This window comes from Eubalaena glacialis, chromosome 9, assembly GCF_028564815.1.
Source record: "Eubalaena glacialis isolate mEubGla1 chromosome 9, mEubGla1.1.hap2.+ XY, whole genome shotgun sequence".
NCBI classification, from domain to species: domain Eukaryota; kingdom Metazoa; phylum Chordata; class Mammalia; order Artiodactyla; family Balaenidae; genus Eubalaena; species Eubalaena glacialis.
Window position 1 is genome coordinate 82,500,200 of NC_083724.1, and position 10,668 is coordinate 82,510,867.

The 10,668-nt window shown below is 41.5% G+C and overlaps 1 non-coding gene across 1 annotated transcript; it reads right to left on the minus strand.

Moving 5' to 3' along the window:
- Positions 1–6,939: 6,939 nt before the first annotated feature.
- TRNAR-CCU (transfer RNA arginine (anticodon CCU)) lies at positions 6,940–7,012 on the minus strand. Its single transcript has one exon. It is a non-coding gene; the product is annotated as a tRNA-Arg (tRNA).
- Between the last annotated feature and the right edge of the window lie 3,656 nt (positions 7,013–10,668).

The following is a 10,668-nucleotide window of genomic DNA, read 5'->3' on the forward strand; positions in this document are numbered from 1 at the left end:
AATATGATTAAGTACTGGGAAATGATGATTTTTCAACTACTTTCTTTTTGTATACTTTTATTAGCAAGCCATCTTTGATATAGCAGAATATTCTCTCATTACTTGGACAATTTAGTTTCAATGAAATACCTGGAAAGGTAGGATAAATGTTTAATTCTTTCTGTTTAATTTGTAGCTGCTTCAAATGGTAAAAGTACTTTTCTTCTGGCTTTATCTCTTTGGATTTCATTTTGGATTTTTAGAGATTCATTATGTTTCACTCAATAACAATCATTATCTTTTCAGTTCTCAAATTGACCTAGCTTTGGCCAGTAGGAACTCCTTCAAGATTAACTCCTGTGGGGACTTCCCTGGTGGTCCAGTGGTTAAGAATCTGCCTGACAATGCAGGGGACATGGGTTCGATCCCTGGTCCGGGAAGATCCCACGTGCTGCTGAGCAACTAAGCCCGCGAGCAACTAAGCCTGCAAGCAGCAACCACTGAGCCCAAGCGCCGCAACTACTGAAGCCCGTGCACCGCAAGGAAGAGTAGCCCCCGCTTGCTGCAACTAGAGAAAGCCTGCGTGCAGCAACGAAGGCCCAGCGCAGCCAAAAACAACAAAAAAAATTAACTTCTGTGAGCTTTTTTTTAAAAATAAATTTATTTATTTAGGCTGTGTTGGGTCTTCATTGATGCATGCGGGCTTTCTCTACTTGCGGCGAGCAGGGGCTACTCTTTGCTGCAGTGCACGGGCTTCTCTTTGCGGTGGCTTCTCTTGTTGCAGAGCAGGGCTCTAGGCACGTGGGCTTCAGTAGTTGAGGCACTTGGGTTCAGTAGTTGTGGCTCGAGGGCTGTAGAGCACAGGCTCAGTAGTTGTGGCACACAGGCTTAGTTGCTCCATGGCACGTGGGATCTTCCTGGACCAAGGATCAAACCCATGTCCCCTGCACTGGCAGGTGGATTCTTAACCACTGCGCCACCAGGGAGGTCCCAACTCCTGTGAAGTTTTTTTTTTTTTTTTTTTTAATTTATTTTATGGCAGTGTTGGGTCTTCGTTTCTGTGCGAGGGCTTTCTCTAGTTGCGGCAAGCGGGGGCCACTCTTCATCGCGGTGCACGGGCCTCTCATTATCATGGCCTCTCTTGTTGCGGAGCACAGGCTCCAGACGCGCAGGCTCAGTAGTTGTGGCTCACGGGCCCAGTTGCTCCGCGGCATGTGGGATCTTCCCAGACCAGGGCTCGAACCCGTGTCCCCTGCATTGGCAGGCAGATTCTCAACCACAGCGCCACCGGGGAAGCCCCTCCTGTGAACTTTTGATATAACTTCATTGATGTTTGAAAACTTCCTTGATTTTCCATGTAACATGTCCTAAGCTCACCTTGTAAGCTCCCTGCCACAGGAATGTAATCCACTATTTTTCTCTGTGTTAATATGCTCTTTAAACATATTTATAATTGCTACATTGCAGTCTTTGTCGGTGAAATCGGACATTTGGTCACTCTCATAGGCAGTTTCTGTTCCCTGGTTTTTTCTTTTTTTGGCTCTCTCTGACTATCTCTCTGACTACACTCTGCTATTAAACTCTGCTAATTGTCTGCTGATTACTCTATTTTCCACAATGCTAGGGCATAGATTGCTTCACAGAGCAATCCAGTCAAATTTGGGCTCCTTTGAAGGGATGGTTCCTGAGGTCAGTGTCTGAGATTTGTTCTAAGCCAGAAAGGATATCTGCAGTTATCGCTTTTCCTATTTCTCTCTGGCATAGTAGCTGGTTTATATCTGAGCCTATTGTCAAAGAATCTGTCTCCTCGCAGTTGTCTTTTGCCACAACTCCCACTGGTTTTGAGAGCACTCTTAGGATTGAGTTTCTCCATAGTTGGTTGTAAATGAAGTCAATTCCTTTGGGAAGGGATTAGAACTCACTGTTCTATGGCGTGCTTCTCCCCTGGTCAAAATCTGTGAGCCACATCTCTGGTGCTGGATGTGGACACAATGGTGCACTTCTTTCTGAGTGACATCCCCACTTTCAGAGCTGAGTGCTCTGTGGATGAGGGGAAGAAGCAGGCCTGGGTCTCCTTGGCTTGCCTCTCTGCCTGAGATCCCTGCCCATGAGCCACAAGAGCAATCAGTATTCCCATCTGCACCATGCCCAATGAGTGGGGGCTGGGGATAATAAAGGAATCCCACACCTCTTGGCTGCCCTCACCCAGAATATAGCCTCAGCAACAGGTAGCTGGGGGAAGAATGAGAAATGCTGATGTATTGTGCCTTCCAAGAAATAGCCCTCTGACTGAGAGCCCAGGGGCTGAGGGAGCCTTGGGTTCTCAACTGTACAGTCTGGAGTAGAGTTTCTGTCTCACTGAGTTGGGAGGAAGGGGACAGAGAGTGAGGTTCTTGGTTCAAACACCACAGACTGTGACAGCTCTTACTGAGTTTTAGTAGATTTTTTTGAATAAATGTTTCTTCATTTGCTTTATGCCCTTAGGGCCATATCCAAATACTTTAATTTTTTTTTTTAATAATTTTCACCAGCTTCCACTGAGATCCTCATGCTCTCATGCCAGAAGTGGAACTTCTAGATCATTTATATTTAATGTAATTACTGATATGGTTTAAACATACCGTACTGCAATTTGTCTTCTGTTTGTCCTGTGTGTTCTTTGTCCTTCCTCTTCTCTTCCTCTTGCTCCTCCCCCTCCCTCCTCCTCCTTCCTTTTTCTCCTCTTGTTCTCCGTATTGCTATTGCAATATATTTTATTCTATATATGTTATAAACTACATAATACATTCCTATGTTTTTAACTTAAAGAGTCAATTATCTCAAATATATTTTAAAATGAGATATCTTTTGTTTGTATCTACATATTTACCATTTCTGGCTCTCTTTTTCCCTTTATGTAGATCTAAATTTCCATCTGGTATCATCATACTTCTACCTAAAGAACTTTCTTTAACATTTTTGGTATTATAGATCTGAAGGTGATAACATTTCTCAGCTTTTTTTTCTTTAATATACGTTTCAACTGTATAGCATCACAGTTCAACACCTGTATATACCACTAAGCCTATTACCATCCATCATCATACAGTTAACCACCTTCTTCCTTTTAGCCCACTCCCCAACCCCATCCCCTCTGGTAACCAGTAATCTGATCTCTGTATCTATGAGTTTGTTTTTGTTTTATCTTGTTCTGTTTGTTTGGTTTTTTTTTTAGATTCCACATGTAAGTGCAATCATATGGTATTTGTCTTTCACCTTCTGATTTATCTTAATTAGCATAATACCTTCAGGATCCATCCATGTTGCCGCAAATGGCAGGATTTCATTTATTTTTATGGCTGAGTAGTATTCCACATCTTCTTTATCCATTCATCCATCAATGGACACTTGTGATTGTTTCCATATCTTGGCTATTGTAAATAATACTGCAGTGAACACAGGGGTGCAATATCTTTTCAAATTAGTGTTTTTGTGTTCTTCAGATAAATACTCAGAAGTGGAATTGCTGTATCATATAGTAGTTCTAGTCTTAATTTTTTGAGGAATCTCCATACTGTTCCACAGTGACTGCACCAATTTACAGTCCCACCAACAGTATATGAGGGTGAAATCTCTCAGCTTCTGTTTGTTTTTAAAAAGTCTTTATTTTTCCTTTATTTTTAAAATTAATTTTTAAATTTAAAAAAATTTGGAAAACACAGATAACATAAAATTGACTGTCTTAACCATTTAAAATTTTTAAATTTTTTAAAATTAATTTTTATTGGACTATGGTTGATTTACAATATTGTGTTGAAAATTTTAAAATTTTAAGCATGGTATAATACACATAACATAAAACTTACTATCTTAACCATTTTTAATTTTACAGTTCAGTAGTGTTACATATACTCATGTTGTTGTATAACCAGTTTCCAGAACTTTTTCATCTTGCAAAACTGAAACTCCATTCCCTCATTCCCGCCAGCCCCCGGCAACCATCATTCTACTTTCTGTCTCTATGAATTTGACTACTCTAGGTACTTCATGTAAGTGGAATCATAAAATGTTTGTCCTTTTGTGACTGGCTTATTTTACTTACCATAGTGTCTTCAAGGTTTATCCATGTTGTAGCATGTGTCAGAATTTCCCTTTTTCTTTTTCTTTTTGGCTGCACTGTGCGACTTGTGGGATCTTAGTTCCCTGACCAGGGATTGAACCTGGGCCCTTGGCAGTGAAAGCAGAGAATTCTAACCACTGGACTGCCAGGCAATTCCCAGAATTGCCTTTTAAGGCTGAATAATATTCCATTATATGTAAAATCATTCCATTATATGTATAATGAATAATATTATTCCACTACATGTATAATCATTCCATTATATGTATAATGAATAATATTCCATTATATGTATAATCATTATATGTATAATCATTTTCATTATATATATAATCATCAGCCTTTTAAGGCTGAATAATATTCCATTATATGTATAATCATTTTTCAGTGTGCTATTTTTACTTCATTAAAATAAAAATTATTTATTTATTTGGCTACGCCAGGTCTTAGTTGTGGTGGGCGGGATCTTTTAGTTGCAGCATGCGGGATCCAGTTCCCTGACCAGGGATTGAACCTGGGCCCCCTGCATTGGGAGCGGAGAATCTTAACCACTGGACCACCAGCGAAGTCCCTTTCCTTCATTTTTGATGGATATTTTTTGTGAGTAGAGAATTATGGGTTGCCACTAAGCGCTTCATCAACGTCATTCCGTTGTCTGGCTTGCATAATTTCAGATGAGAAGTCTTTGACCTTTCTTATATTTATTCCTGTGGATTTTCTTTTTCTTTTCTTTTCTTTCTTTTTTTTTTTCTGATTGATTGCCTTTAAGATTTTTGTCTATATTACTGTTTTTCAGTAATATGCTTTGGTGTGGTTTGTCTTTATCCTGATTAGGATTTATTGAACTTTCTAGACCTGTACATAAATGGTTTTTCAGAAAAATTGAGAAAATGTGGACATTATATATTCAAAAAAATTCCCCAACTCCTCCTTCTGGCACTCCAATTACACATATGTTAGAACACTAGATATTGTCTCACAGAGCAGTGAGACTGTTCATTTTTTTTCTAGTCTTTTTTTCCCTTGTATTTTATTCTGTATAGTTTCTATTGCTATGACTTCAATTTCACTGATCTTTCTTTTTTATGGTATCTAATCTGCTATTAAGATCATCCAGTTAAAATTTTCTTTTTGAATATTGTAGTTTTCATGTCTAGAACATTTTGTTTTTCTTTTACGTCTTCCATCTCTCTCCATTATGTTCAAACTTTTCTTTAAATGTTTGAACATATTTAAAATATTTATGATAATTCTTTTAAAGTTCTTGCCTGTTAATTCCACCATCTCTGTTTCTAATGATTGATTTTTTAAATTGAAGTATAGTTGATTTACCATGTTGTTTAATTTCTGCTGTACAGCAAAGTGATTCAGTTATACATATATATACATTTTTTATATTCTTTTCCATTATGATTTATCACAGGATATTGAATATAGTTCCCTGTGCTATACAGTAAGACCTTGTTGTTTATCCATTCTATACATACTAGTTTGTATCTGCTAACCCCAAATTCCTACTCCACCCTTCTCTCACCTCCCCTCCCCCTTGGCAACCACAAGTCTGTTCTATGTGTCTGTGAGTCTGTTTCTGTTTCGTAGATAAGTTCATTTGTGTCATATTTTAGATTCTGCATATAGGTGATATCGTATGGTATTTGTCTTTCTCTTTCTGACTTACTTCATTTAGTATGATAATCTCTAGGTCCATCCATGTTGCAGCAAATGGCATTATTTCATTCTTTTTCATGGCTGAGTAGTATTCTGTTGTATATATGTACCACATCTTCTTTCTCCATTCATCTGTCAATGGACATTTAGGTTTTTTTCATGTCTTGGCTATTGTGAATAGTGTTGCTATGAACACAGGGGTGCATTTATCTTTTGAAATTATAGTTTTGTCCAGATATATGCCCAGGAGTGGGATTGCTGGGTCATATGGCAACTCTATTTTAGTTTTTTGAGGAACATCCATACTGTTTTCCATAGTGGCTGCACCAACTTACATTCCCACCAACAGTGTGGAAGTGTTCCCTTTTCTCCACACCCTCTCCAGCATTTGTTATTGTAGACTTTTCAATGATGGCCATTCTGACTGGTGTGAGGTGGTATCTCATTGTAGTTTCTCTCTTTTGTTTTTTTGGCTGTGTTGGGTCTTTGTTGCTGCACACGGGCTTTTCTCTAGTTGTGACGAGCGGGGGCCACTCTTCGTTGTGATGCGTGGGCTTCCCATTGCAGTGGCTTTTCTTGTTGCAGAGCACGGGCTCTAGGCGCATAGGCTTCAGTAGTTGTGGCACGCGGGCTCAGTAGTTGTGGCTCACAGGCTCTAGAGCACAGGCTCAGCAGTTGTGGTGCATGAGCTTAGTTGCTCCGTGGCATGTGGGATCTTCCCAGACCAGGGTTCGAACCCGTGTCCCCTGAATTGGCAGGCGGATTCTTAACCACTGCACCACCAGGGGAGTCCCAATCTCATTGTAGTTTTAATTTGTATTTCTCTAATAATTAGTGGCGTTGAGCATCTTTTCATGTGCCTGTTGGCCATCTGTATATCTTCTTTGGAGAAATGTCTATTTAAGTCTTCTGCCCTTTTTTTTTTTTTTGGCCACACACACTGTGTGGCACACGAGATCTCAGTTTCCCAACCAGCGATCAAACCCACGCCCCCTGCAGTGGAAGCACAGAGTCCCAACCACTGGACTGCCAGGGAAGTCCCAGTCCATTTAAAAAAATATATTTATTTAATTAATTTATTTATTTTGGCTGCGCCGGGTCTTCATTGTGGCACACAGGATCTTTTAGTTGCAGCACGCAGGCTTATTAGTTGTGGCATGTGGACTTAGTTGCAGCATGCATGTGGGATCTAGTTCCCCGACCAGGGATCGAACCCGGGCCTCCTGCATTAGGAGCGCAGAGTCTTACCCACTGGACCACCAGGGACGTCTTTTTGATTGGACTAATGGCGGATTTTTTTTCTCCTGGTTCTGGGTCACATTTTTCTGCTTCTTCGCATGTCTTGCATTTAAAAAAATTTCATGCCAGGGATTGTGAATGTTACATTGCTGAGAGTCTGGATTTTTTTTTTTCCCTTTATATAGCATTGACTCTTGTTTTGGCTTGCTGTTAAATTACTTTCAGATAAGCTTGATCCTTTCAAGGCTTATTTTTAACATTTGTCGGGAAAGGTCTAGAGCAGCTTTTGCTCTAGGGCTTGTTCAGTCCCACTTTAAGGTGAGATCCTCTGGGGGTCTCTACTAAATTCCCCAGGTTTTCAATGGGTTCTCTCCTCTCTGTCTGGTTGGAAACTGAACTTCCTTCAGCCCTGTGTGAGCTCTGGGACTTGTTCAGCCAACAGTTCTCTTATAGTCTGACAAAGACTCTCTTTGATTAAACTCTAGCCAGGCTCCTCTGAGCCCTCTTATTCATGGACTCAATTTTGGCCTATAAAATCTATAGACTCTCAGCACAAATTATTTTGTTCAGTCCCCTTCCCCCACATTAAAAGTCTTACACAAACACTAACATTGTTTCTAACAGCTCAAGTGTGCATCCTTAGAATAATTCTCCTTAAAGTGCCTGAGAAAGCTCAAAGTTACCAAAGGAATTTGTTTTATCCAACACATGACAATAGGCCCCAACCGCTCTTTCTTAGAGCATGTGTTTCAGGAAAGGGGACCCCTTCCAGGGCCCAAGAGTGGGCTCTTATCTAACACTCAGAAATGAATTGTCTGAGGAGACACACGTGCTGACAAAGCAAGAGACTTTACTGGGAAGGGGCGCCCGGGCAGAGAGCAGCAGGGGAAGGGAAACCAGGAGGACTGCTCTGCCACGTGGCTCGCAGTCTTGGGTTTTATGGTGATGGGATTAGTTTCCGGCTTGTCTCTGGCCAATCATTCTGTCTCAGGGTCCTTCCTGGTGGTGCGCACAACCGCTTAGCCAAGACGGATTCCAGCGAGGAGGATTCTGGGAGGTTGGTAGACCATGTGGACTGGCGTCTCCTCTCTCCTTTTGACTTTCCTGAATTCTTCCGATTGGTGGTGGCTTGTTAGTTCCGCGTTCCTTACCAGGACCTCCTATTCTAAGATAACTCATGCAAGTGGCTACTATCTTGCCTGGCCAGGGAGGGCGGTTTCAGTTAGTGTTTTCCCTAACACATGTACTAAAAAGGGCTTACAATTATGAGTCTTTCTTCTGTCCTTTTGAGATGTATCTATATCTCTTATAACCCCAAAGTGTCTTTCTCAAGGACTGAAAGCTATTCCTTTGAAATGTAATCATCAGGATAGATAAGGCTCTCCCAGGCTCTGTGGAAGGATAGACTTACTTAGATAATTGCCAGCTAACAGACACAGCTGACTTAACTGGCATTTACCCTGACCAGGTCTTTGTAATTTTTCAATTCCCTTAGTCTTTTCAGGCCTCTACCTTTCTCCCTGCCTACTCCCTCATTCTCTCCCAGTCACCCCTGTACCAATCAAAGTTGAGCTTGGTTCATGCTGGACTCTCTTCCCTGTTGCAACAGTATGTTACAGATGAAAATTTGTCCTTACCACTTTAGCTAGCATCTGGCTTTGTTTATCTTTGACAAAGTATTTATCTAGCCTTACGGAGTTTCATCCTAGTCACATGCAGCTTAGTGTGTATTCAGCATCAGATTCAATGCGGCCACTATGTATATTTCTGGTTCTCCTTTTCCATGGTGCTTCTGATGGTTAAGTCCTGCCATCTGGCCTCATTATTTTGGGATCCTGCTGAAACCGTGCACCTCAGATTGGGACTTGAACCCATGTGCCAGGACTCGAACCTGGCCAAAACCCATAGTCTTCCAACTGAGACCACACACCTGGTTTCAGGACTTAATGAAGCTCAGGTTCTTGATGTCTCATTGCAGAAAGAATTCAGTGAGAGACAAAGTGATAGGTAAGAAGTGGATTTATTTAGAGAGAAACACACTCCGCAGACAGAGTGTGGGCCACCTCAGAAGGTGAGAAAGGCACCAGGGTATGGGGTTGTCAGTTTTTATAGGAGTGGGTAATTTCATAGGCTAACGAGTGGGAGGAATATTCCAGCTATTTTAGGAAGGGGTGGGGATTTCCAGGAATTGGGCCACAGCCCACGTTTTGATTATTATGGTCAGTCTTGGAACTGTCATGGCACCTGTTGGTGTGTCATTTAGCTTGCTGATGTAAGTGTATACTGAGGCTCAAGGTCTAGTGGAAAAAGTTGACTTGTCTGCCATCTTGGACCCAGTTGGTTCTAATCAGTTTATGTCATGTCCTCGGGTTATGTCATTCTTTCAAAGGTTGTGCCCTGCCTCCTTCCCTCCTGTTTCACTACCATTCCTATTGCTACCAAGGAGCCCTGTTCTGAAAGTGCAGAAGTAGCCACCACTAAGCCTCTCAGTGATGCCAATGCCCCTTTCCCCAGAGCATTCCTCAGGGTCCTCCTGTGGAATGGTCATTCGGTGTGTTTTCTGGTTTTTACATGCTATATCCACTTCAACTTTCCTCTTCTCTGAGCCTTCGATCCCTACTTGCACCATCTCCCATAGCGGTTCTGACATTTCTACTTCATATACATAGCTTTCTGCAAGAACATTCCTAGCAACATGTTAGCACTGTCTCTCAGAGTCCTTGTCAGGGTGTTAAAGCCTGTGTCCTAGGAAATGCTCCCATATTGATAACCTCTCCCTCATCTAATTTTAGGTTCAACTTCTCCCAACGTAGATGCAGCCTCAGAATTTTCAAAATGCATTCCCATTTATATTCTCCTGGCTTCTGTCAGATCATATTGGTTATGTTCTCCAGCTCTTTTAGGTATAGTCCCTTTACTCCCTTGTCAGGTCCTGGACATTCATGTTGTTACTTAATCCCAGCTATTGGTCTAATGGCCAGGTTGGGATGTTGGGGTAGATCTAGATGGGGAGGCACATTTGTAGTAAGGCAGAGATTTCTGCATCATTTTCAAGCAATGGGGAGAACTAATCTTTAAGGAGTGGGTAACTTATAAAGGCCCAGAGGTACAGGGGTAACTGGAGGTTCAAGAGGTACAGGCAATTAGATTTTACCATCCTATGCCTCTGATTTCCACTCCTCAATCAGGACTCTAACCTGGGTGTAGCCAATTTGCCATGGTTGAGATTTCAATTCTCTGGAATTCCTGAAAATCTTATAATTAAGTCCTGGGCCTGATCCTGATTCTGGTCCTCAAGTTTTTCTGCCCTCTGGCTACAGGAGATGATAGTCTCTCTACAGGTGGCCAAGAAGACCCTTTGACTTTCACACTTCACCTTTATAGTCTTTCTCCAAAGTATTTATTACTCTCAATGACAAACATCCTATAACTTCTCAAATGCCTGGTACATTGTTCTCCCCCACCCCCCATGTATTCCTTTCCTCAGGCAAAAACATTCCAGTTTACTATTGGCGAAAAAAATTTTTTAAATTAATTAATTAATTTTATTTTTGGCTGCGTTGGGTCTTCGTTGCTGTGCGCGGGCTTTCTCTAGTTGTGACGAGTGGGGGCTACTCTTTGTTGTGGTGCGTGGGCTTCTCATTGAGGTGGCTTCTCTTGTTGCGGAGCACGGGCTCTAGGCA